General features: G+C 35.3%; 2 protein-coding genes and 1 pseudogene across 6 annotated transcripts in view; 1 reads left to right on the top strand and 2 right to left on the bottom strand.

Annotated features, from left to right (window-relative positions):
- LOC138943577 (protein artichoke) overlaps positions 1–27247 on the bottom strand; it is a 245677-nt gene that overhangs the window by 201820 nt on the left and 16610 nt on the right. The gene's annotated exons all lie outside the window — the stretch shown is intronic.
- Positions 1–27247, top strand: part of LOC138943576 (protein artichoke) — a 327808-nt gene that overhangs the window by 134932 nt on the left and 165629 nt on the right. For 3 of the 4 annotated variants that reach the window (XM_070314511.1, XM_070314509.1, XM_070314518.1), the window contains one exon: positions 2749–2923. The exons of the other annotated variant lie outside the window; for it this stretch is intronic. The gene's annotated coding sequence lies outside the window, so the exon portion shown is untranslated. The remainder of the gene's footprint in view (positions 1–2748; positions 2924–27247) is intronic. 4 annotated transcript variants of the gene reach the window in all.
- The window catches only part of LOC138943486 (uncharacterized), an 81317-nt pseudogene that overhangs the window by 10165 nt on the left and 43905 nt on the right, over positions 1–27247 (bottom strand).

The following is a 27247-nucleotide window of genomic DNA, read 5'->3' on the forward strand; positions in this document are numbered from 1 at the left end:
GGCTGCCGTCTAATCCGCGTGCTTCGTTTCGCTCCGGGTGCTAGCGCCATCGCGCGATAAATATTTGGTTAGACATTGTATATGTATGTGTACGTGTGTAGAAGCTTTTGTAGAAAATTCCGACACCTATAGACATCGAGTAGCAGACTGCAGTTACGAAAATAGCTCTTTACCGTGTTTTAAACGGTGCGAAGAATTTATCGTCAATATATTATATGTGTGTTATATAAAATATTTGCATGAAAACATGTACATTATTTTATAATTTAAAATTTAAAATTGTACGTATATACGAGAATTAGATATTTATACGTACCAAAAACATAAAGCGGAGAAATATATACAGGCTTTCGTTATATACAGTGAATCACAATGTCTAGTTTACATACTTTTGTCATTAGCCGTTGCCCTCTTCAATCATTACTAAACACAAAAAGCTGTTGTTTCGTCTCGACTACGCTTTTATTCGCTTTCGAGCCGTACACATATGGGTTTCTCGTGCCCTGCGACATCTCTTTTTTTAATTCGCATCGATGTTCGAAGAATGCGCCGAACGTTGGTCGGTGAAAATTCGCAGCCAGTTCGCGCCAGTAACCCGGCCATGTTCTACCACGTATTCCTCCCTATTGTTCTTAATTTACGAGTCTCGCGGCTATTCTTCCTTCGGTCGCTAATTAACGGGTCGGTCCGACTGAATTCGAGGCTGTAACTCAGGAAAATTTACCAGTCGCGAGATAACAGCACTCTTCCGTTGCATCGTGCGCGAACAAAAGGTGTCCGGAAACGAGCATTCTCGCTCGCGTATGCTATAATAAAGAAATCTCAATTATAGCAGCACACGAACGGAGAGAGAACGCGATGGTTGCTAATATACAATATTTTCGCTAAGATATCACGCGAGATTTCGGGCTGCTAAGAATTTTGCATAAAAAATTTAAAAAAGTGCTTTTTTAAATTATTTTTTCATTATTATTACGATAATTTTAAATTAGGTAAATAAAAAGAGTAATTATTCTCGAAAAAGTAATGAAATAATTTAATGCGCTTTTATGAGATCTCTTTATGCGACTATTGAATGCAAATTGCATATGGAGATATCGCGAATTGTAAATCCACCTGATTTTACAGTTATACTCGCGGAATGAGAGAATTATAGCTGCTTTTAACGGGCATTTAAAAAGTTTCGTCGACCAAACGTTTTGCGCGCTCCAACTTTCAGTTGCCGATACATTTTTCCGTCATGCTTTTATTGAGCAAGTCAACGTGCAGAGCTTCTCTTTGCTAAATGCAGTTTCGCTCTCGTATCTTATCGAGTTGTTGGAAAGTTTTCATCTTATCGAGAGGTATGTTAACTTCGTCTGGAATGGCGCGCATATTCGATGGTCGAATATTTGTTATTGGAGAGAGAAGATATTTATCGGCAAGTTCATTGTTTTCAAAAGCAAACTTTACCAATGTCATTTATATATTACCTTCAAAAGCTTGTAACTTTTGGGAAAAAGATATCGAACGAACGAAAGATTGATGATTTAAGTATCTGTATCATTTTTTTTATACATATTTTTCAAATTTAATAATAATTTAATAATCGTTAATCGGAGATTGTTCGTTCATTGAAGCTTTTATTCTTGTACGAAGAAAAGTGGCACCGTATATATCGTATTTATCTTGTCATAATTAAATATATTTTTGTTTGTTGTAACATACTAAAGAGAAAATAGGATAAAAATAATTTTTGCAGCTTTACAAATAACATTTGATATTTACGATAGAGCAGAATTTAATCGTCGCATCGGTGCGATGCAGGTGCGAGAAAAAAGACATTCTCGCTCCTAAAATGTACATGTTGCAATTTTTAATTGCGTTTAGTTGAGCGCATTACGCCAAGCTGCGACCCTGCGATGAAAAGCGCAATACGTCATGCGACATGGCAGTATGTTCAGCTTTTGCTGATTAAACATTTCGCTGTGAAATGCGAAATAATTAAAAGTTTGTCGTTTAATCGCGCGCGATTTCTCGAAACTCCCACAGATTCGTCCCGAATTTTGCGTATCGAACGTACGCGGCCCGAATTCGTTACCGGCGCGAATGCCGAACGAAACATTTCCGATAAAATTATAATCGCCAAAGTCAGAAACATAGTTCGGCTAGAATTAAAATTGTTATTATAATGTTTCCGCATAACGCATTTCGCTGTAACATTTAAAAATATTTATAATATTTATAATAATTGAATGTGTACAACGAAAATTCACATAGAACCATGAACGCAATTAGAAAAAAATGGTCGGACGAAATTAAGAGCGCTATTTTTTTTTTTCCGCATAACGCCTCTTGTAAAACAATTATAGTGAGAAATATGTTTTTTGCTTTGTCGAGCTTTCTAAATGTTTCACATAATTATCACCTAATTACGGCACTACTGGCGAGGTAAAAAACATCGCGTGGGTAGGTGCGAGATGTGTGACAGCGAGAACGAGCAGCAACCTTAATTCTCGCAAAAGCCAATTGGATTAACGGTTAGAGCCATTTTCAGCGCTCTCCTTTGTCACACATCTCTTTCCCTCTCTCTCTCTCTCTCTCTCTTCTCTCCTATTGTCGAATCGAAGAGAAGGCCTGCTCCGTCCGCATAAAATTAACGGGATAAAAGCTTTTGCCCCTTCGCCTGGAAAATGATCTTGCTATTCTACTCCCTTTTATACTCTATGTCTTCTTTTTTATGACTCGTCTTATTCTACCGTTTTGCAGACTTTTCCAGACCACACGCGTGCAGTCGTCGACACTACTCGATGGATTGCCTTATTAAAATCCGGCGAAGATTGTGAAGATTTCTCGCTACGTCTCTGTCCGAATTACTCAGCTCTGCCGTTGCCTCGCACACACTTTGCCGCTTCGAACAAAGAAAAAAGAGGGAAAGAAAAAGGTACGTCCCCAGCATTATCAACGTTTATTTCGAGTAAATACTCGGGACATTCCCGTTCATCTCGAGCGCCAGCTCGGCCAAATGCAACGATGCATCTAGCTACAAGCCAGCTGGTTGAATCCCCGCGAGCCATACTTCCACACGAGGAATATTTCATTGGAACGATCGCGTCTTAGTATCCCCTTACTCACTCTTAAAACGCGTAAAGTTAAAGCTTGTTAATTGCATTCTCTTCGCGCGAGGTACTTTTTACCGTATACCGGTTGCTGCTTTACGAGGATGGTACCGCTCGTATATATTCACTTGGCGCTTCGTTACTTATAATTAACGTGATACTAGTGGAACGGCGTACTAAAGGGATTAATAGTAGACGCTAGATACGTAAAACAATGTTTTAAAGTTTTAAAAAAGTTGTTTCAAATAAATTTGAAAAAGGGAGAGATAGAGAAGAAATCCTATACACGTATAATGGAATAACGTAAATGCATTATGCAATATTCATACATTTAACATTTATGTAAAATGTTAATAATAGGATAAAGTACGATTGTAATTGATAATTTTTTAATCCGCACCAATTTAAAATTATTTAAGTTTTATCAAACTCAATTATAATATATAGTAAAGTGTAATTAATATTCATCTTTTTATGAGATCGTTTTGTATATATTTTTTTTCTAGATTGATATTATAATATATATTCTAATAGAGGACGCATCGGTCTTTCTAATCATTTATTTTTGCCGCAGGGGTTATAAGTCTATCGTATATATTATCGGTGAAAGATTGAATGATTAAATAATCGATAATTATATCTCTATGCAGTCCATAATTAATGCTATTGTCGCATAAATTGATTTCATTAGAATTTACTTTGATACTTGGATAGCGCCCCCATCGATATATGAGAATGGAAGTCGGGACCACCGTATAACGTTCTCTCTCTTTCTCTCTCTTTCTCTGCTTCATCGCCTCTAGCGACGAGGGGTAACACTTGCTAAACTCATTTTTCCTTCTTTTCTTGTAATGTATGAGGGCAGAGAGCACGAGAGGAAGGTGCGGCATTAAGGTCAATAAGCATTTGTCATAAGCATCATTCGCAAGAAAGATAACATAACGTTATAATCATAATTTATGACTATATTAAATATATAATAATTAACAATAATATAATTAAACTACTATTTTTACTTTTTTTTTTTTTTCTATCCAGGAAATTAAGGATTAAAAAAATCGATATTATCTGATTTTGCTTTTTAAATCAAAGTTATAGAATGTTAATATAAATGATAACGACAAAAATATTACTTCTGAAATATTTGAATAAAAACACTTGAAAAAATACAAATCTTTTTTTACGTTATATGCGCGAATAGATATTTTAATTGTGTTATTTGTTAAATAAAACGCGTTTTACCTGTTTTTCAATTACTGTGCGTAATTGATATCCTCCTATATATATCATGTATATACTTCAACAAATTTAATTTTCTTAATTGTTCGTTTCGCACAGAGCGTTAGACGAAACTTGCTACGAACATCGCGCAAGTTCTCCATCGAGAGAAATGCTATAGTAACTTTAACAAATTGCATGTGCCAGTAAGGGAAAGGGTGAAACTTGCGATTGGAATACGGCTGCGTTATATGAAGAAATATTGAGGATTTAATATTCCATGCCTGTGCCGTTGGAAAAAAAACTTGGCGGCCGGTAATAGCGGTGGCTGTGGTGTGAAAAAAGTAGCTCTTGGATAGTACGATAAATTATATTGCACCGCGTTGGTGCGTATGCCGTGGCCCCTTTAACAACCAGTTAATAGTTTTTCCAGCTCGAGACAAAGTGGGTTTGCTAAGAAATCGAATTTCGATCGTGCATTGCCGCCCGCTACTCTCTTTCTATTCTCTTGAAGTATGTACTTCATCGATGTAAGAAATCTTTTTGCATTTTCTTTCGATCGTCTATTTTTTTATTTAGTATATTTCTGTTAAATTTCTCTAATGGGTATAAATCTATTTTCATATGTATATACGAGATAATTTCGAAATAAATTTTTCGATGGTTTCTCTATCGCAAAAATCTGTTATTGTATTGCTCGACTTTTAATAATTTTATAAATTATTATAATTATTCTAAAATAATACAAAGACGATATGAAACTGACGAATACATATGTTAAATAATATAACCTGATGTGAATATTTTTCTATCGTAACATGATTGTCATAATATCGTACTTGCATGTTAGATTAAGACATGAAGTCGACCACGACCTAGATAATCTCCTTTTTCTCTCCCAACGGAGCGTTATATCTTTTTGTATCAACCAATTTGTTATATTGATTTATGATTCGATCGCGAGCAAGAGAGAGATACTTTCCTCTTCTACATTCGCGCCGAGTTTACTCCAGACCAGAGATCGTTCGTTCAATTCTCTCGGCGCCGTACTGAATATCTAAGCAACGGTCTCGATGCACGAGGTTTATGTATACTTTATGACTTGATCGGCAACCGCGCTAGCGATGAAAACATCCATCGTATCATCACAATAATGATACCTCACCCACGATAATGCCTTTATATATTCTTGAATTTTAAAACATTGCTCTTGTATGAAAAGATTAAAAACTGAGAAATAATCTTTTAAAGCGAATAATAATGTGCCGTATATGTCGTAAAGATACAATATAATAAAGTGCAGTTTAGTTAATAAATCATTTTTTATTAGACTTAAAATTGATATTAACATTCTGTAAATATATTCAAATGACTAGAATAAATTTTATAAATTTTACGATATTATAAAAGAAAATTGTATTCTTTTATATTATACTTTTTGTGAACTATATTTTTTTTAAATGTATCTATATTTTAGTCTATAGTATTCCATGGCACTCAAAGAGAGTGTCATTTATTGCATATACAATATATAGGTTGCATATCTGCAGCCATCACGTGATATATAGGGTAACATAAATGTTACATAACCGTTTAAAATAAAGCATTGCTTTCTCAAAAGTCAGTAATTTATCAATGGCATTCATCTTCGGTATACATCAGTTCTATAAAAATTGATTGGCGTTCATTATTCTAAAGCAAATTGCATTGTCATAATACAATACAACGGTGAAACAGGAAAATTCTATAGGACGTTTATTCAACATTACCATATATATTGAAAATATATAACGATGTCGGAAGTTTGTATAAAATGAAGCGTATTACTTTAGGAGCGTCATCGGAATATAAATCAAAAACGAGCGACACACAATTATCATCGCTAGGGAAGACGCGTGTATTTTACATAAAAATCAGAGAAAATCTCCGAAAATTTACATTACATACACCGCATTAATTATTCGTTGTATTAATCAGGTCGCGAACGTGAGAGAAAAGCCGGTCGTACACGAAACTTGAAATTCACGCAGACCGTCTCCCGTGATTTTCGCGGTTTCTCCTACCGTTTCTCGCCACCGTGTACCCTTAACATGTCGTATCGTCCGCGTTGCAACAGATGGAGAAAAGAGCCAGCTGCACATTTTCGGGAGAGTGATCGCGTGTCCCAGTCCTCGGGGGCGACGTATAAACTGCATTGCCGTGCGCACTTGACATGGCGCCGCTAAAAAATGTTGAACGGGGAAGATAAAGTTTTCAACCGTGGCTGGGCGAAGCAGCCACCGTGAAGATCTGGGAAAGAGGTTGAGAGAATGCTTTACGTAGATAAGGCACTTACCGTATACACGTGCACGCGGAAAGATAATAGAGAGTGAAGATAAAAGAGACGCCCTTCGTCTAATGAAACAATTTTGCTCGCATCCGTGCGAATTAAACGACAATTTCCTAATGTACCGACTGCCTTAAAACGAAATGAGAAATCTGCGATGCAACGATATGTAGATAAAGGATTATTTTGACGTAACTAAACGCGTGTGCATCGTGGTGTTTTAGTTTATCAATTTGTTTGTCTTTTTTTTAATTCTAAATAATCATTTTATTTTTTATGTAAAATTACATAAAAATATAGGAACGAGAAACAGGGAATTATATAAGACTGCAGAGTATATAAATGAGTGATGAACAAATTGTATATTAATAAATGTGGATAAAGTTGAAAAAATTGTTATTATTATATATTAATTTATATATATCATTAAAAAATTATATTATTATTAAAATATCACACAGGCAAAGGATAACACGCAAAACGTGTATATTAATTTTTGTGGAAATTATGAATAGAATATTCTCTCTTGTGTGATGTATAATTAAAGATTACCGAATTAATATACACGTATCCTATTGATCCGAGCGGAACTTGCATAATGCGATAAGACTCTTAAAAGTTTCATAAGCAACGTCCTTCGATACGCAATATCATGTTGAGAAATATAGTTACAATTTCGATCATCCTTCGAATACAAGAAGCGGTCTCTCGAGAGAAAAGAAGAGACCGCTAAAGTCTTCCATCAAATCGCGCGGCGGATATCTCAAAGTTGTCCGCGTCGAGCAAAGCAGGGGCGCGGAATAAAGGGCGCTCGCGTACCATTACACTCTTCCTTAGATATCGCCGGGCAGAACGAAGATGAAACACTCGCATTATCTCGCATTATCTCGCGGAGGAGGGACGAACTTTAATATGAATTTTTGCTTCCGTTCCGACGACGCCACTGGATACCGGTGCAGTTTTCCCCGGTGACGATCATGGCAGCGGCACTGGCGGCGGTTGTGTAAGACGTAGAGCCCGTAATACGTAAGTAACTCGGTTATGAGCCATCCATTACCTTGCTCAACTCCAGCGATCCTCTTCCTCTTCGTCGGTTGGCCCCAGACTCTCCCGTTTCCGTCTCCTTCACAGTCTCTCCTCTCTCTCTTACCTCGTCTTTCCAACCCCCCCGCCAACCGACTGGCATAACTCCGCTGCGCGACTCTCCTAAGTGCACCACCGCAAAAGTCCCGCGTACGCTGTTTACGGAGTTATCCCCGGACGGTGTCAAAGCGCCGGTCTCTCTCTCCGGCGCTTCTCTACGACGACTCCCTTGTCCAGTGGATAGTGTCAGAAACAAGCAGCCGTGTTGCCGGAGAATGCGCGACCGACTTGTAGCTCCTCCCCTCGCCCGAGTCGCTGTCACTCCGTTACATTCGCGTATATACGAAAAATGAGTCGACATTGCGCCCATCGCTTTTCCGAGGAAACTTTGCGCGCCTGGAAAATACCAGAAAACTTCTTTCGCATTCCGATTGGATATTTCCGTCGTTCGTTTCTAGCGCGCGCGCTCTTTGTATATACTTTTTCGTTTGTATCTATAATATGTTTACTGATAAAATAAAGTGAGTAGTCAGCGATAGAAGTGAAATTGGAAAAATTGGATGGGGAGATTGTGAGATAAATATTACACAATACGCGAGAAATTGTGAATTTATGATCGTCCATTCGTCTGTTAAACGTACACGTTTAGTACGATATGTGTACTGCTTGTGTGAAGAGTTTATTTACATAACATATTATATACACGTACAATAAACAAGGGATTAAACGCAAACATTTAGAGTTAAACATGCCGTATAAATAGAAACTATTATCGATACAGCTGATTGTTCATATCAATGTAAAATTTCTCAAATAGGGAATGGAGAATGTTGGTCGGATGTAGTAATAATAAATAACGCTAAAGATGCAGTTACTATTATAACCGTTATTTCAATACATATAATAAAACAAATATAATTACAGCGGATGATTAGTGCAAGAATTAGTGCAGAATTTTCAAGCAACTAATTAATTTATTGATATATTATAGTTTCAATTTTTTTAAATTATTAATTATATTTATTTATGCATATTTATGCATATTTTATTATAACTTGTTGGTAATTTGCTGAGAGAAGGAGATAAAATATTGATTAGAGAATAAGACTGAAACATTCGCGTAAAAGTTTGTTTAATTTAATGAATCGACTATTGAAAAATCAACATTTATTAGCATTTATTGACATTGGACATAAACTGAGTGCGCCTTCTCGATCTTTTTAATTGCGAGTGAATTCTTCCGAGTTTCCAGAATGGAAAGAATGTCTCCCGACTAAGACGGTCGGGTTATCTTACGAGAATTCCTCATAAGTGCTCTACGAAAACGTTTGTGCCCGTCCGTGCCATTTTAATGTTCTAGTAAATCTGGGGAGAGAGAGAGATGGAATACTTGTTTGACACAACGTGACTTAGATTAATCGAGCGATAGTAAAATTCGCTTGTGGAATCGCACATGTAATCCTATATTACATTGGCATAGTAATCTCAGAATGGATACTATCTTATAAAATATTTGAGCGTTCTTTCCCGCAGGGATTTCGCTTTGAAATTACACGGACGCGAGAACGCAAAGTCACGCGGAATGCATTTGTCCTTTGTCATTTGTCATTTGTCATTCTAGGTCAATTTTTCGCGGTGTATGCAAATGCCGATATAACCCAGCAGGGTCGTTAGCGTCCACAAATTTTTTCAAACCCTACTTTTTAATTGGAATGTTTGATATATTCACGTATACGTCCTACGACTCTTACTATTAATTCTCGCTCTGTTTGAGCGGCAATACCTTACGCGAGTATGTAAATAATAAAAATTGAACCAAACTTTCAGTCTCTAAAACTGATTGTCCAGATCAATGCGCGTAGTATTTTGTTTGACAAAATTTATTGTCTTTATTGATACGGTAATTAAAATTTCATCAATGAATTCTGATATTTACATCGTAGATGTTACGAAAAACATCTCGAGCTCGCAAATCTTTATCAAAAAACAACTCGTACATTGAAATCAATTTTATTATATATTTTTATACGCATATCTCTAATGATTCTCAAATGATTGATTAATGCAAAAAATATCATGTCCTAAAAGTGTGTATGCGATATATTACCGAAAAAATGTAATGTGAAACTTTTCATTTATTTTTATACCACACGCGAGAGAGAGAGAGAGAGAGAGAAATTACAAAATTAATTCGCGCTTTAATAAGAATTCAAAATCTACGTTATATAAAATTTCATAATGCGCTTACATGATTTGATATATCCCGACGAAATATCGAATCAACGCTGTAATTCATGTTTAACGTCGACGATATTGTTTTCTTTGTATTAGGGTATCGGTGAGTGCACCTCCCGGCATTGTCTTTTAAGCAGCCAATCTCAAAGTACTATCCGCAAACTCGGCAATCTCGCATTCGATGAATCCATTGTCTACAGTGGTGCACTTGTCTCTGCGGAATCGTTCTTCCGCTGCGATAGTACTTCCGCCAGAGATATTCCTGTTTTCTGTCAAATATCCTCTTTCGCAATCAGCCGTCTGATTTCTCCCTCCCAATTTTCGACGTTCCAGACGTACATGAGCCTATTTCCATCGATTCCTAGTCTCGCGAAAATAAATCAAAGGCAAGCGAGATCAAAGTCGTCACATTTCGATAATCCGCACGTAAATCGCTGCCGTATATTTGCTTCTGTGTCGCACAATTTTTCGAGCGTTTAAATGTGCACACGAGCTGTTCTGCACATGAGCTCCTTTTCTCTCTTTCTCTTTCTCTTTCTCTTTGTTCTCCAGAATTTAACAAGATCAATTAAAACTGTTTTATAAAATAATAACATAACTTTTTCGTACATGGAACTTTATTAGTGAGATGATAAATAATATTGTTTCGAATTTCGTTCATTTGTACGAAATAAATTGTAGAAAATGTAAATGTAATTCAATAAATTTTAAAACATTGTTTCGGAGAGACTAAAAAGTTTTTTTCTTTTTTATATCAGGTATACAAAACGTATTGGTATACAACATTCGAAATACGTAAATTAAATAGCTGCTGCATGCAAAATGTATGATTTGGCTGCAAATTATACGAGTTTGTTTTTTAGAGATTTTATTACATTATTAGAGTAATTAAAATATCTTTTATTAATACATTATGTAATATTTGTTCGACTGACGAACACGAGAAACGACATTTCGGAAACAACATTCCGCGTTACGCAAATACATACAATATAATGTAGTGTATAATGCAACGTACGTCCGAAATCGCGACTGACCTAGTCTCTGTGACAAGCATTCATATGATAAGTGTGTCATTAGCGAAACTACGCTAATGACTTGCCGTAATTTGAATATCTCGCGGAAACTTGTCGAATGTCCGTATAAACTTCAGGATTTCCCGTTGTAATGCGAAGATGATTAATGTACAACCTAATAAATTACAATATATAATTATTATTCGGTGGATATAATTACACATATTATGAGACAAATGGACGCTTAATGATCGAAACATTACGTAATAATAATAATTACGTAATGACACATACTTGCAACGTTATATGTATCGCAATTTTAATGCATTCGGAAAAATATTAGTTTTAAAATATCCGTATATTTTTTCGAACATTGCATAAATTTCTATAAAAATAAAAATTATTTATTGTTAAATTTATACAATTGCATGAATAAAATAGCGTATAGACGTATTTACTTTCTTTTTCTAATTTTCTAAAAAACTTTTATCTCTTCATCACAAATTGTTTCGCCGATATTAAGTAATATACGCGAGATCGAGAATTATGAATTCCCTAATATATTAAACATATCCAGAAAACCCCACGTAAAAGCTGGTTTAATGTTATAACCGACATTATCGAAGATATGGTCAAAGGTTATCGAGAGAAAGAGCACGAGCTATGCCCTACCGCCAAGTTAGCGCAGCTTATACTAAACGCTAATTTGCATCGCATCTGTATGCACCATCGCGCATATCCTAGGCTTACGCAGAGTGCTCTGCTCTTAATACTTCGTTAAGCTTTATACATATATTTCGAGTATCATCATGGCGCAGATAACTGCTTTGTGTGTCGTTCTGAACGCTCGGCACGCATGATTTGCCCGATAAATCTTTAATAGTTAATCATTTTTTTTTTTATGTATATATGTAAGAATGAGCAAAGAGATTCTGTTATCAATTGTATGTAACCTCCTATATAAATGATAGGAAAGTTCATCTCTTACACCGCGTATGCCGCATCATAAAGTAGAAAATCTATACACGGAAGATTAGCATCCTAGTTTATCCGGAAAATTAAATTTTGTATGATTTAAATTTAAAGCAAAAGTTTCCGCGCTACAAAGTGATATCCTCCTCCCTCCCGATCAAGTTGTTCAAGTTGCATTTACGTTTCTTCCATTAGCAATAACTACGAGTTATTTTGCAGAGTTGCTCGAACGATTGCGCCGCCATGCTACTCGTTTTATGGAAGTGCGCTAATTAATATGACATTATCCTGCGCGAACGAAAAGTTTTGAAGGAGTTTTGTTCATTCGAACGGAGGATACGTACGTTAATTAGAACTTCCGTCGAGTACAGCGTGTCATTTTCGTGCGCGCCGCGTGCGATATTTCCGCGTGTTTCTAGATGAGAAGTTTTCATCAAGATTCCGAAGATTTCCGTCGTTCATGGAAACTTTAAACAAGCGCGGTCTCGCAAGGCGAGTTTCGACTGCACTCTCCGTTGCATTCCTCGTCGTGTTATTGTGATGCAACAAAATGAAGTGTAAAAAATAATTTCCGATCTGTTGGCCACAGTAAGAAACGAATGAATGAATTATATAGGATATTACGAATTAATGTTCGCTGATCATTTCGTTTCTTACAATATATAATATTTTGATTTTCGTCTGACATAAAAAAATTGTTTAACGATACAATCTTTTTGTATATAAAAGAAAAACTACAAGTATCAATAAGAAATGAGACATATTTAACAATCCGAATGGTAGATAGATTATTTTCTGAATTATATATTTGTGATTTTTTGAAAATTTTACCTATGTGCGATGAGAAAAGCCTTTAAACGGCTTCTTCGCTAAACCCAAGTGACATATTTAAATTCTGTATCGACTTGTTGAATTTTAGATAAGACAGCACAATGGTAAGATAGTACAATGGTAGAACAATACAATGTACGTCTAAGAGAACGGAACATCACGACAAATACAATATAAATCAATGCCGCTGACTGCATACTAAGGCATCGACGCATTCGGGAAGCTTAATGAGCTGGCGTACACAATCCGAGAATTCGTCCAAGTCGATGAAATCAGCACGTCCGGCGTCAACATGAAAGCCCTTCTTTTTCCACGTAACGTACGTGACGATACATTTTGGGTATTTCTCTTTCCCTCCAACTGTCGTTCCTTCTACGACGCCTTTTTCTGTACATTGCCGATTGTTTATTTCCTGTCTTCGCGATCGAAAAGCGCACTCGCGCCAATATAGAACGCGAGTGTTCCGTGACGCGTGATATCGATGCCGGTAGATCAAAGCGACCGACGCGACGTTTTACAGGAACGACGGCATGTTATAGGCAAGCGTCCGCGCACACTCCGCTATAACCACTCGCGTTGTCGCGTCTCGTGGGAGCCTGGTAGAAACGCGCCGGCGGTAAGTGGAAAAGTCTAACAGACGCCTGGACACGATTCACGGTGTCAACCATTCCCCTCCTTCCTCACCCATCCCCGATGGAATGTATTGTTCGGAGTTTCCCTTTGTGCGGTGGCACGCCTCAAGAAGCCTTACCCTGAGAGGGAGAAACGAGAAACTGGCAATATTGCCACGCGAAGGCACGCGTGAACGATTAAGAAACTCGTCGAACCGGAGCTTTTCGAGATGCTTCGTTACAATTTTTCCGACACTGAGAATAATAGATGTAGTTTTTACGAGAATTCTGAGTGTTTTTATGCACAATTGCATCTGCTCTACCTGTTTTACCTGTTTATAGCTTTGCCAGAGAAACTGTGTCGAACAGGATGTAATATCTATAAACGTAAGAAATTTTATTAAAGTTATATCGTTTCAATAAGTTTATAGTTTTACTTTTTCGTTTTGATACAATTTATTTAAAAAAATAATTACGAAAAATAGATAACTTTTTCTTGAAAAAATATCCTTCTTTTATATGCATATCTGATAAAATTATGATATATATATATATATTTATTAATTGTTATATAAATAAAACCTCTTATTAGTCTCTATTACGTAACTGAGCCATTAATTTATATATATTGTATTCCACTTACATTATTGTATACGCGTATATTTCATGTGGTTTTATGGTAATATCCGCCGATTAGATTTCATAAATCACTAAATTCAGATTAACTATTGTATTATGATATAACTTGATATAATAAAGTATGCCCTTTGATGTACATTATCAATTATTGATTTTAATTATCGAAGAATTATGAACATATCTTTACGCGAAGCGTATCCCTTTTACACACAACTATTTGTTGTAATCTTCCACTCGCAGTTTTTTACAAATAATATTCCATTTAAAAATTAAAACAATCTAAATTGTTCCTGAAACATGTCAGGAACTTTAACAGAGTAGAATTCTTTAAGGAAAACAGCCAGAAAGAGGAAGAGAATATTTATCAATTATATCGAAAAGTGAAACGCAAACTTCGCGGAAATGAAGATAGAATATTGTTATATAATAGAATGTTTCCATCTTTAAATTTCAGTTTTAACGTACTTTTAAGTACAATTAATATTCTGATTATATTTGAAAGCTTGACGTAATTTTGTATCGATTTAAAGATAATCAATTGATATTTGTAATTCAGAATATACTTATTTCTATCATATTTGCGCGTAATTTTGGTATCGAATGTTAATCTCGCCACCGACCAGAATGCTCGCTCTTCTGACACGAAAAATGGAATTTTTATGAAACTTAGCATCTATTATAATGCGAGGCAAAACCATTTATCACCCGATACACAGCGCGATACGTATATCGTTGTACATGACTGGGGTAGATCTGCCGACATCATGACGACAGTACATAGAGCGGTACGTTACAATAACCGATAGCACATGTGAGCGTGTGCCTCATAATCCGAGGTAGGTAGATAGGTAGGTAGGTAGGTAGGTAGATAGGTAAGTGGGTGGGTGGATAGGTAGGTAGGTAGTTAATGGATAGATATCCTTGTTAATTAATTTCATCCATGAAGAGAGAGTGAGGGAGAGAAAGAAGCTTCCGTCTAACGACAAGCACGTGCAGCATGCCTGATAATAATTCGCGAATTACTGCCCGGGCGGTATCGCGGAATGAGTGAGAAACTGGAGATGAAAGTAGAGAAGCGATAATTATAGTCGAGAGTAAGTAACGTTTCCAACTCGAGCTGCAACCCCATGCCGGAATCCATTTACAAAGATTCGATTTAATTCAGGGTGTTGGAAATCGGATGAAACTTTATAAGATTTCAAACGCGTCAACCGGAATAGCGTTTTCTCACTTCGAAATTTGCACGTACGCGGAGAAAGCTTTCGCAATGCAAACAACCTTAAGGCGATGTTAAATGGAAATTTTGTTCCCACGAACAAACGTGATTGATACTCTTAATGTATTTCTGCTAATAATTTTTGTAGTAAATACGATACAATATTATTAGTATAAAATATGTACGCGGGTTTTTCACGAGCAATCGAGATGTACAATGCTCCCTCGTCACTCTATTTATAACTTGTGCTCGTGCGACGAGTACAAATCAATAACGACTGTAACGACTGTATCTGCAATAGCACGAGTTAAATAGTTAGATGCAGACGATTTAGGTTTTACCGTCATTTACGCTAAATCAAGTTGCAATTGTATGCTCTCCGGGAATTGTCGAAAATTACTCCATTATTTACTTGATTATTCAAATGGAAGAAACAATTTAAAATTTTTTAGCAGTACGTATCTGTCAAAATATTTGTTGCACGTATTTTAGAACATTTTTCAATTTTCGAGGAATGATTCTTATTTTTTTTAAATAATTTGAATAGACATCGCATATACTTATATATTATGCAAGCTCTCGATAAGGGAAGAGTATTTATTTTAGGAAACAATGCGTGTGCTTCAAACTACGCATTTGCGTGGGAGGAAGGAGAAATGCATATATCTTACCGGTACAATCCAAGCGAACGACATACAGTCGTGTTCGACCCGGATGCGACCCATTATTACCGCGAATATAGCGGAGGCGTCGCCATAAGCTAGGGACAGGCAGACCACGCTCGCAGGACACTGTGATAGGACTCTCTCCCGATCTGGTCATGCTAATGAACTTGGCCTGCCATTATCTGAACTGCAGCTAGCGTGTGCCACTTCATCCAACTCTCTGTCGAACTAGGAATAACTAGCCCCCATCTCTCCATTCCTCTTCCGGCTCAATCGACTCTTTAATAACGTAATACTGATCGCTCAAGCGATCCTGCTTTCGTCTACAATTTAGCCTTTTGAATCGCGTATAAAACGGCAATTTGATAATTTTGATAATTTAAATTTTTTTAAATAAAAGAGTTTTGTGCTAATAAATTTTAACGGTATTAATAATCGTTTATTATTTTTACATTTGCTAATCATGAACACAAAAATGAAAAAGACAATGAATAAATTTGTAGTTATATAAGTATATACCATATGTGTGCGCAGGTTTTTTTATAAATTTATTCATGTGTGCTTTTTATAGGAAGCTAAAACTTTTGATATGAAAATTGGCTTATACAAAAAGATTCGGCGCTTTACAAGAAAGCTAAAACATTTTATGAAAAAAAAACTGATTTTATGAAAAGCCTGCAGCATGCACACACACATACACAATTCCTCTTCTTTTGGATAACTGTTTTATTTAAACGTTAAGCATAATACGATGTGGCAGATAATGGAACATTTGAAAAAAAAATGGCATAAATCTGACGTTTTATAAGTTTAATTTCGAAGAATTTTAGAGAATTATAAGAGTTGTAATTCCCTCTTCGTGAAAGTATAAGAAATTATACAGTTAGTTGAAAATATTAAACTGTCCTTATGCGCGTCCTAAAATTTCTCAGCTATATTCTAATCGAGATATATCGCGGATGTAAATTCATTTTCACCGCTTTGAGGAGCGAACTTACGCAGTGTAAGCAAAAAAAAAAAAAAAAAAAAAACGTGCGATTAATCGATCATCGAGCCTCTTTCACATGGGCAATTTTACGCCTTACTTTTCTAATTACCAATCGAACGATACCGCTTTCGTATTCAATCTTTGACCCCGCTGAAGATGTACATCGCGCGGAATTTCACCAGATGAAATTTCCGAGTGGCTATATGGCGGTCTAATTGAAGCTAATTGAAAATCGATCGATCGGATCTGCGGTATTGCGGACCATTGCCGCGAATCCGCTCCTATTATTGCCGCACTTCGCTGAATAACGGATTATCGAAGTATGCAAATGTGCAAAGTGCACAATACTTTACAGCTGAATTATCAAGAATTAATAAACGCACCCGACGTGATTTTAGTCGTTCCCTTTCTTCGTAGTATTCGACGCCTGCGTAAAGAGAGACTGCTGCGATTTGTTTTTACACGTTTAACGAGTTGCATGATTTGAAGAGAAAAATATCTCGTTGGTTATATATATTCATGATACGATATGATATTCATGATTGTCACTACATCTTATCTCGTGATTACTATTACAGTTTACGAATAAATCAAGTATCGCCGATTTTAAGTAGTACAGCTCAACGTATGTACACTTACAGTGATTATTTCGCAAATTATTGCAAAAGTTTGATTTCAATTCGAAAAGAATTGACCGGAAACACGATATCCTGTCGCAATCGCGATTGCATTTCGTAGCAGCGTTTGATATCGCGATTACGATATCCAAGTTTCTTCTCCTTCCGTTATCATTCTCTCAAATCATTTAATATTAGTGCTTGCAAATGGTCACTTTAGATCGGAGGCTGATCGAGTTGTTGGCTAACGATTACACATCATTCATCTACTTCTACTGCAATAAACACATCTACGGTTTTTACTACGGCAATTGCGCATTTAAACGTACGGTCGTTATTAACGCGTGACGACCGGCACGCTTTGTGCAACGTCACGCGACTGCCACTTAATTATCTGATTGTATTATTCATCTATATCAAGCGCGCGAGTTTGATCGTTGTATAATTATATCGATCGTCGGCCTAACGAGACATCTTATAGGAATCATCAAGTAAACTCGTTATTTTTATTTTTATTTTATTATAATATTTCTCTCTCTCTCTCTCTCTCTCTCTCTCTCTCGTATTATTTTATACATTTATTTTTCATTTTAAAGCAAGGAAATTTTTTTTAGAAATTTCAGATAACCTGAGTATGCGCATCAATCGATGTGTATAGATTTTCTTACTATTGGACATACCTTACATTCACGCCCTACATTACGTTATTAAATTTGTAGATGATTTTCGGGTATCTACCCATCGTATTGGCTTGCCCGCAAATTATCCAATGAATAAGATTGTAAATTATTTCCCCTCCCTCTCCGAACAGTAAGACATTTTTCTAAACGCAAAAAAAAAGAAAACAGCTGTCACGTGATATTCAATATTCATGACGCGGAACTTTAAAAATTAAAAAGGAAGAAATGAACACTGTCTATTAGCATCGAGTAATGAATTTCTAGGAAGTAATTAAAGTTTCCGCAGAGAGAATTTCTCTCGTCTAGGAGGCAAGGCGAATCTCGGATGCAGCGCATTTTTCACCGTCTCGTCGCGCGTCGCCGTCTTCCTGCATTGCCCGTTTCCGTTTCTCCCTTTTGCATTTGCTGAAACGTAAACTCACACACCCCCCTTCTCGAGAAAAGAAAAAGAACTTTCGTATAAAAAGAAAAGATATAAGTTTGACGCGTGCGCTGCTAATTAAAATATCTTTAAAATCGTTACGATAGACGTCTCGGACGAGAGGATCGCGTTTACACCAACTTTAATAAATAACATTATCAAATATTAAAAACCATCACGCGATATTCTAGTTTATTCGATAAATACTAAATCGTGTATAGGTGTTTTCTCTCTCTCTCTCTCTCTCTCTCTCTCTCTCTCTCTCTCTAAGAAGTATACATTTCTATTTAGCGAAAACAGCCATTCTTTCCTGGCTACATAAATCATGATGCGAGACTTCTTGCAAACTATATTGTTCAAGTCTCCTGAAATGAATGAATAACGTCCAGAAGTGGGGTGCATTTTTATTAATTACGCAGCATCAAGTAAAACTAATTGCGCACGAAATAAGCAATTTTTTAATATAAAATTGACGTAATTCGCATCTCAGTCGGTAATTCTGCCAACAATCGGTAAATTCAGACTACGCTTTATATTAATTAGAGTGCAAATTACATTAAACCGTCGACACTGAGCGAAGCGAAAAATTGCTTCTGCTCAGAAGTGAATTTAATCTACGAGTCGCGTCGCTCGTAATTTCACGCGAGTCGGAAGTTCTTTAAGATCCTGAGTCGAAACGAATCACCCTACCGCAAATGTATTAAGCGTCTCGAAAATGCATCGAGCGAAGGGATGATCTAGCATAACGTTGTATTTTTTTCTCTCTTTTCTTTTCTCTTTATTGATCCGTTACGCGTCTCCAATGACGACAAGGATGTTGTGAAAGCTCGAGGGATAATTGAAGCTTTAAAAAGAGATATGGCTATGTTATATGACGCGCTATGCGCGTATGTATATCATACAGGAAAGAGAGTATATTCTGATAGGCGTGGAAAGAGCCGCAGAGGAGAGAAGGACGACAAAGAGGACGACGGAGCGTAAAGTCCATATTACACAAGGCAGATAAGAGAACTCTTGGCGTGCGATAGGGTGGACGGGTGGTTAAATAGAACGATAGAAAGGAGGGAGATGGAAAAGGGAGGCTCGACATTTAATCTAGGAGAGAGCACAGGATCGAAATACGTTTTGCTTTTATATTCTATCATGCTTGTCTAAGACCCAGTGGTCCAGAAAACTAAAGAACGCGCAGACTCACTGGCGTAAGGGAAAAGAGGTAGACGGACGGGGGGAAAAAACAGACATAAGGAGGATATTTCTTTAACGAATTCGACGACGTACGATCTGTCCCCATCTCACGCGCCGTAAAATTTCAGAGGTTTTCTAATGGATATCGTGACAAGTTTCATCGATTGATGCCTAAAAGAACGGAAAAATTAATATCGATAGAGAAATCTGATTACACAAGAGTAAGGGATATGTTTAGTAATTTTATCTTATAACTTTGAAGATTTTATTTCAACGGGATTTTACTTAAATTTCATATAAGTATATATCATTATCGAACTGTTTGAAATAAATTACATTATTGGGATTTTCATTGTAAAATGTTTCGGCAAAATGCATATCCATGTTCTTCTCATTTCAAAATGCGAATGATACGTCGAGAATTTAGTATTGTAATAACGCGTATGTGCAGCGTAAAGCGCAATATCCACTTCAAATATCTCCGAAGCTAATGGTTATTGAAAAATAATATTTTAGATGAAAGTTATTTTGTTCCGAGAGAAATGTTTTGTGTAATTAATATATAATTTTTTATAAAATGTAATCAAAATGAAGCGAAAGCTGTCTAATAATTGTTAAGGCAAACAATTTAATAATTGAAAAATTATAACGTAACGACGACAATGGACAACGCGGCAAAACTAGTCGCATATCATAAATTCACTATATTTTTCTTTTATATCGCAACGAATAAACTAGAAAGGCAATTTCTCAGTGATAAATATTCGAGCTTTCGCTCGAAATCCGTTAGAGCACGTCGTGCACGATACGATCGTACGAGCCACTGTTTGAAAAGCCGATTTGTAAATACGCGATATAATACACCGCAATAATGCACTAGCATTGAATGGGATAGAAATTTCAAACGATATAATACGGAAAATTCTTCAAAACTTAAATATGTTAAATAAAGCGATAGATAAAACGCCTATTTCGCGTCGGTTAATTTTAATTGAGAGATTTAATTAATTTTCGCGAGATAAAATCTAGAATCTAATCTAGAGCAAAGAGTTGTTGAAAGATGGTAAAAGATAAAGTGAGACAGTGAGATACTTATTTTTAATTAAGGATATAAGAAAATAATTTTTTTAAGGATTCCATCATTATACTCGCACAAATTGAAGTAAATGACGAAATTTACACAGAATTTTTATATTAAATTTAGCATATATATTGCATATTTCACGTGCACATTTTGCACAAAGGAAATATTGATGCATAATCGCGAACAATTATTTCGTGAATATTGAAATAAAAGCGGTTACATTGTAATATTTCGGAAGTATATCTATCTGTTAAATTTTGCAGACAAGTTTAACTTACGTATATACATACTGTTGCTACGTAAACCGGAGAAATATTTCACATTCGATATAATATACTACATGTTGCCGTTGCGCGCAATAAACGCGCATTATTCCCATTTCTCACGTAAAATGTGCTTACTTTACAGCACAATATGCTGTGGAACAAGGCTTATCCTCTCAGCTTATGTAACAATAACTTCTGGGATAAAACGCTCAACGTGTTTATCGGGCAACGATATCTTTTCTTCAGAGCGTAATTGTTTAGTATCGTCCACATGACCTTTTAGAGATTACGATTATATTAATATATCTTTTAACGCACTTATATACAATTTTTTCAAAAATAATATAGATCGCAATAATGCGCGATGTGATTTACTGACATGATATATTAAGATAAAAAATGAGTTTTTTTTCTTTTTTATATAAGAGAGAGCTTTTTTCGACTTTTTTTTATATCTCAGCGCGTTTGCACATCGCAATTTAGTCATTGCCGACGGCCACTGAATTCTAGTCTATGGCATTCATTTTTAACCCTTTACTTTTGAACGCACGAACCTGTAAATTTCACTCGGTCGCTTCTCTGCGACGAGAAAGACCTCTTTTCTTGGAAAAGTACGCTGATATTTTAACGAGCACGCGGCTTCTTTAATACAGCTGTTGCTTTCACAAGAGTGCACTTCTATTACGTTTGCGGCATGTCTTTTTTCTTCTACGATTGTTAGAAAATATGTTGTGTATATTTCTGCATTTTGTATTATTAATTTTATAAGAAGTAGGATATTAATTTAAATATATTTGGAAGAAATAAATTATATTTTTTTACATTTGTTTTCTATATGTTATTGCTGATATTTATAAAATGAATTTATATTAGCAAAGAATCTGAACATTCTTATTTTTTATGTGCATATTTACAATTAGAGATTATTTTATAGATTTAATCATAGTTAACACGTTAATTATAACGATCCTTCGCCAAAGGGATATGACTAAAAGCTCTCTCAGCATTTCGGCAATACATTATTTCTCTCTCTCTCTCTCTCTCTCTCTCTCTCTCTCTCTCTCTCGTTCTCTTACATGGCTTTTACAACTGATGCGATTCGAGGTTCCATGTAATCCGTGACCGTAAATCGGGATTAAACTTAGTGCCACTTCCGGTGAGACTATGATTGGATTATCGAAGTATACAGTGTACTTCGCACGCTCACTTTGAAACAGTTTCTTGAAGGGTTCTGTCACTATCGCGCGAACTGATATTTTCGAGTGTAACTTTTTCACAATATTTTCGAAAACCAACTGCAACAAGAGAGGATATTTTCGCACAAAATTTATATCTGTATATCGTTCACACGATTACAGATCGTTAATATTTATTAATACAGTTGCGCGATATTGTATTAATTATTGTATTGTTGTTACAATTTTGATCATAAACAATTTTCACGATTTCGAACATATTATTTCAAGCTTAATTACACATAGATAATTGATTAATGGAACAAATTAGATAATCTTCCTATTTGTAATTTCATATTTATTGCTATTTAGTTATTTTTAATTATATATAATGTAATAGAATTTTATCTGACCCAAGTATACCTATTATTTTAGATATTCACGCAAGGCACACATGTAGTATATATATATCGTATTTTGCAATATGCGACCGCTGCAAACGGAACTGCAAACTGCAGTGAGTACATCTGTTTTGATCTTTAAACTGGAAATCTTGTGTACACCATAAATGGAACATGAATTTTTACTTCTGTGTCATGTTGCTGACACTTTATAGGATTATGCAGGATCATCGCGAAGTATGTACAATATATACGCATATTCCAAATGTCACTTTTCTCCTTGTTTTAAAACTTGAACAAATTTACAATCGAAGACATGTACGTTTAATATTATTTCCATTGATTACATAGAATTATTTTTAAAATCCCATAAATATATATTTTTTAGCTTTATATTTTTATGTACATAGTAAAACTATATTCAGATTACAGAATATTTTAGAATGCTAAAAATATAATAATATCTAAAAAATTTAAGAAGAAAAATATCTCTTTTCTCCAATGTATTTTTATATTGATTTCGCAAAATTGCGTTGAATTAAGGCGTATGTAGTGATGCGTCTGTCACGATGTTTCAATTTCTATCAACTATGAAACAGGCGATCTGAAAAGCTCGTAAAAATATCCCGCGTGTCGTCTATAGCCGTTCGATCGTGTCCGCGAGTTGTTTTATGAGCATCTATTGAGACGTGTAGTAAAGAGTGTATTGCAACATGCAATGGATAATATTCTGAATGATACATTGATGATACGAGAAAAAAATAAGAGGCGTAGAGAAGAAAATACGATCGAATGATATTCTTTCTTTCCCGGAATCATGATAAAAACTCTAAATATATAGAATAATATAATATTGAATCTAAATATAATATTACAGAATTGTGCGCGTGCTTTTTTCTTTCATTCAATAAAATTTCTCTTATTTAAAATCGTCATGTAGCAAAGATGAAGGTTTCCGATATATGACGATATAAAGATAGTGCCAAACGTCGCATATAAAATATTACATTTTCAAGTCGTCTAACTTTAATTTTGTACCCATTTTTATGAATTGAAATTTATAATAACGCTTTCTTTGATTTGATTGTTTTAACGACGATATTCGTCCAAGATTAGCAGAAACATTCTTTCATTCACTCCTGAAATAATTTCCTCTCGTCTCCTCTCGCTTTTTCTCTTGATCGATCCTGTATTCCTTTGACATGTCTCGCAGCGGGGGTCGAAGCGGGAATTCTTGTATTTAATTTAGCGCAAGGCTTTTAATCAGACTTCGCTTCAGACGCACACTCGGATACTCACTTGGAAACTGAGGAGCCAAACTTAAAAGGAGCTTTTTGAAAATTTAAGACATTCCCCTTCCTTCTCCTCCTCCCTCCCCCCCCCCTTCCCCTCTTTCCTCTTCACTCTCTTTCATTCTTTCTCCACCTTGTTAGAGGAACCGTGTCCCTGTCGAATCGCGCCTCCTTTAAATTTACCTGTGTTCGTGATATCTGAAAGGTATCAACGAGGATGAAAAGACACAGCTCGTGTACATAATATAAATTAAATTTGGATAGCGCAATACAGATTATACATCCAAGTTTCATCAATTGATAAACATTAATATTTATTGCATTAAAATTCTGTAAATTAAATTTCTGAGAGGGATAAAAAGATTTCCTCTATAAATATTTTATGTCAATAAAATACTTTGATATTTATAATCTTTCAATATATCATACTTTGCAATGATAAAATAATCAATCTATTGAATTGATCAATATTTAATTCGAATTACATATTTAGGAGAAAAATATTTTATTAATAATAATATGCACATTATTTAAATATAATAAATATAAATTTGAATTAAAAATTGTACAATAGTACAACTCTCCAAATAAGATTAGAAGGATAAGAAAATATGGAATATTATTATGTGTGAGAAACATGTGAATGGAATTCGTATACAGAAGCACGTAAAAATTTAGGCATACTTATATTTATGGTATATTTATCTAAGTTATATTCTTTTTAAAACGTGCGATCGCCATACTGAAATGGATATGAGTAAAAAGTTTCTTAACATAATAAAAATGTTTTACACTTTGCAGCGTACAGAAAACTTTCGCATTTTCAAGTCCACAGCGATCCACTAGAACTGAAAGTTCCCCCTCATCCGTACATTCGTCGCTACGCGTAACCTATTCAAGCGCAAGTTCGCCGAATCTGGTCGGGAAATTGTAGAAATGCTGTAACTAATGCATCGCTGGTCGAATTTCACAACTAGTTTCTGTCGGTATCGCGTAATGTTAGCGCAAATTTCCATAAAATTATCGCCGTATTGTAATGTCATCATTGTAATAGCTATCACACTCGAAATTATCAGACTTGAAATAAAACGCTTTAATGTCCCGATATTTTACACAGAACACATATTTACGTCTTTCACGTATCAAAACAAAGGAGAATGTCATAAATAAAAAAATGTTTTAATATCAATAAAATATATCATCAATAGAAAAATTATTTCTTGTATGATACAGACACGTCTTCTATATAAAATAAATGCTAATTTGTGATGTAATACGCTAACAAAAGAAATTCATACAATTTAGAAAAATAATATTCTTGTTTTTTTTTTTTTCTAAGAAATATGACAAATATAAGTGGATATTTTCATTCTTGCGCAAATTTCGCGCCAAGTTCTTCCGAGCTTGTATCGAGATACAAACGTTTTCCCGCAAATAGACGTTCAATTTTTGGGTGTATTCGCATAATACACACACATACATACATTTAAAAAATATTTCAAATATATCGTACGTCGCGTACGGTAATGTTTGAGTCCCGAATGTCTTCATTTTTCGCGTCGATCGACGGTAGCTTGTTGCCGGCAGGCAAGGTGTGTGCGCTTTGCATTTTGCGGGCATTCGCCTCGTGGCGTTCGCACGCGGTGCTGTATAAATTATGCGCGAGCACCAACACGACGGTGGAGCGTAGTGCTGTCCGTATGAAAAATTCGAAAATTTAATTTGCGCGCTAACCCGTGCACTTTAAATCAACGGTAAACCGACAGCGCCCGTACATCCCGAACGCTTATAGAGACTATACGCGGCAGATGTTTCATTTAAATCAACTGCCTTCGAACGCCAGGCCGCAGAAACTATCTGTTCCGGTGTCAAAACAGCTGCGCTTAATTAAACGTATACAATGGGCGTACTGCGCAAGAATCGGTAGAACGTCTCGAAACAACACGCTTAATTGCATGCGTAGGCGTTTCGGTCTTAATGCACCTATAATAACATGGAGAGAGAGAGAGAGAGAGAGAGAGAGAGAAACACGCGAGTTACGCTTTTCCTGAATAAGTTACGGTTTGTGTGATTTTGCCTCGTTAAATTGTATACCAATGTATCTTTTGCTTCAATTTTAGAATATAAAATTGAATAATAATAAATAATAGAAAATAAGTTTTTAATCATAGAGAGACAAGGATATTTTTATCTGCAAATAAAGCTTGGTTAATATACAAAATGCATAATAATTAAGTAATAATACTCATTAATATAAGTGTTAATGAAAAGATAAGCACGATCAGGAATTTGTTTAAAAATAAAAGAAGACATTTGTTTAAAAATAGATTTTTATGATGAATAATCTAATGTAATAAAATTGTTTCTTAATAAATTTCTCAGTTAGATATTATTGGCTTGTTTATTTTAAAATTATTTTTAATATGTAATAAGATCTTTTAAATCTAGAATGAGATGAAATATCTTACGCGATGGTGTTCGTTAAATGAGAGAAAGAGAACAAATCAAATATTAATTATTCATTGCTCGTCGATGCGAAATATTAATTGTTGGATTAACTAATGACTAAGAGCGTGATAGCTCGATAGAAAATATCTTATTATACGCTACTATTTGTCAAATGAATCAAATACATATTTGATCAAAGAATAGTAAACGGTAGCGAAACACAATTCGCATAGTTTACACATAAAATAAGGATGAGGAGAAGCAAATTGTTTTAGTTATCAGTAGTTTGCAGCACTCGCATAGTCTAAAATATTCAGAGAGGAGCTGATGGACGATGCATTAATTAATTACGGACCGATTACCCAGGCTGACGATGGTCAACATCCTATTTTCGCGACAGTGTTCTCCTTATGCTCTATAATCGTATTACGTTTAATACCCGCTTCATATACATTTCTATCACATATTAATATACGCAATATAAAACAGCTAATATTATATGTATTAAGCGTATGTAAAAATAGGAAAAAAGATATTTTATTTCCATTATCGGGAATATATTATTTTTTAATTTTAATACAATAGGAAGAAAAATATAAAAATTGTTATCTTCCGGAATAAATGATTGCCCGAGTGAAGATCGCGGACTGTCGTGACGCGAGCAACATCCTTAAATCTCTCGGGATGCTGTATTTCAATTCTTTAAAGCATGCGGAAATCCGCATAAACGAGGCAGTCACCGTCGCGGAGCACGTCTCGCGGCTCGGTGTCGGGTTGACA

Source organism: Polyergus mexicanus, unplaced genomic scaffold (genome assembly GCF_030449975.1).
Source record: "Polyergus mexicanus isolate NDT 795.1 unplaced genomic scaffold, iyPolMexi1.0 SCAF_27, whole genome shotgun sequence".
In the NCBI taxonomy this organism is placed as follows: domain Eukaryota; kingdom Metazoa; phylum Arthropoda; class Insecta; order Hymenoptera; family Formicidae; genus Polyergus; species Polyergus mexicanus.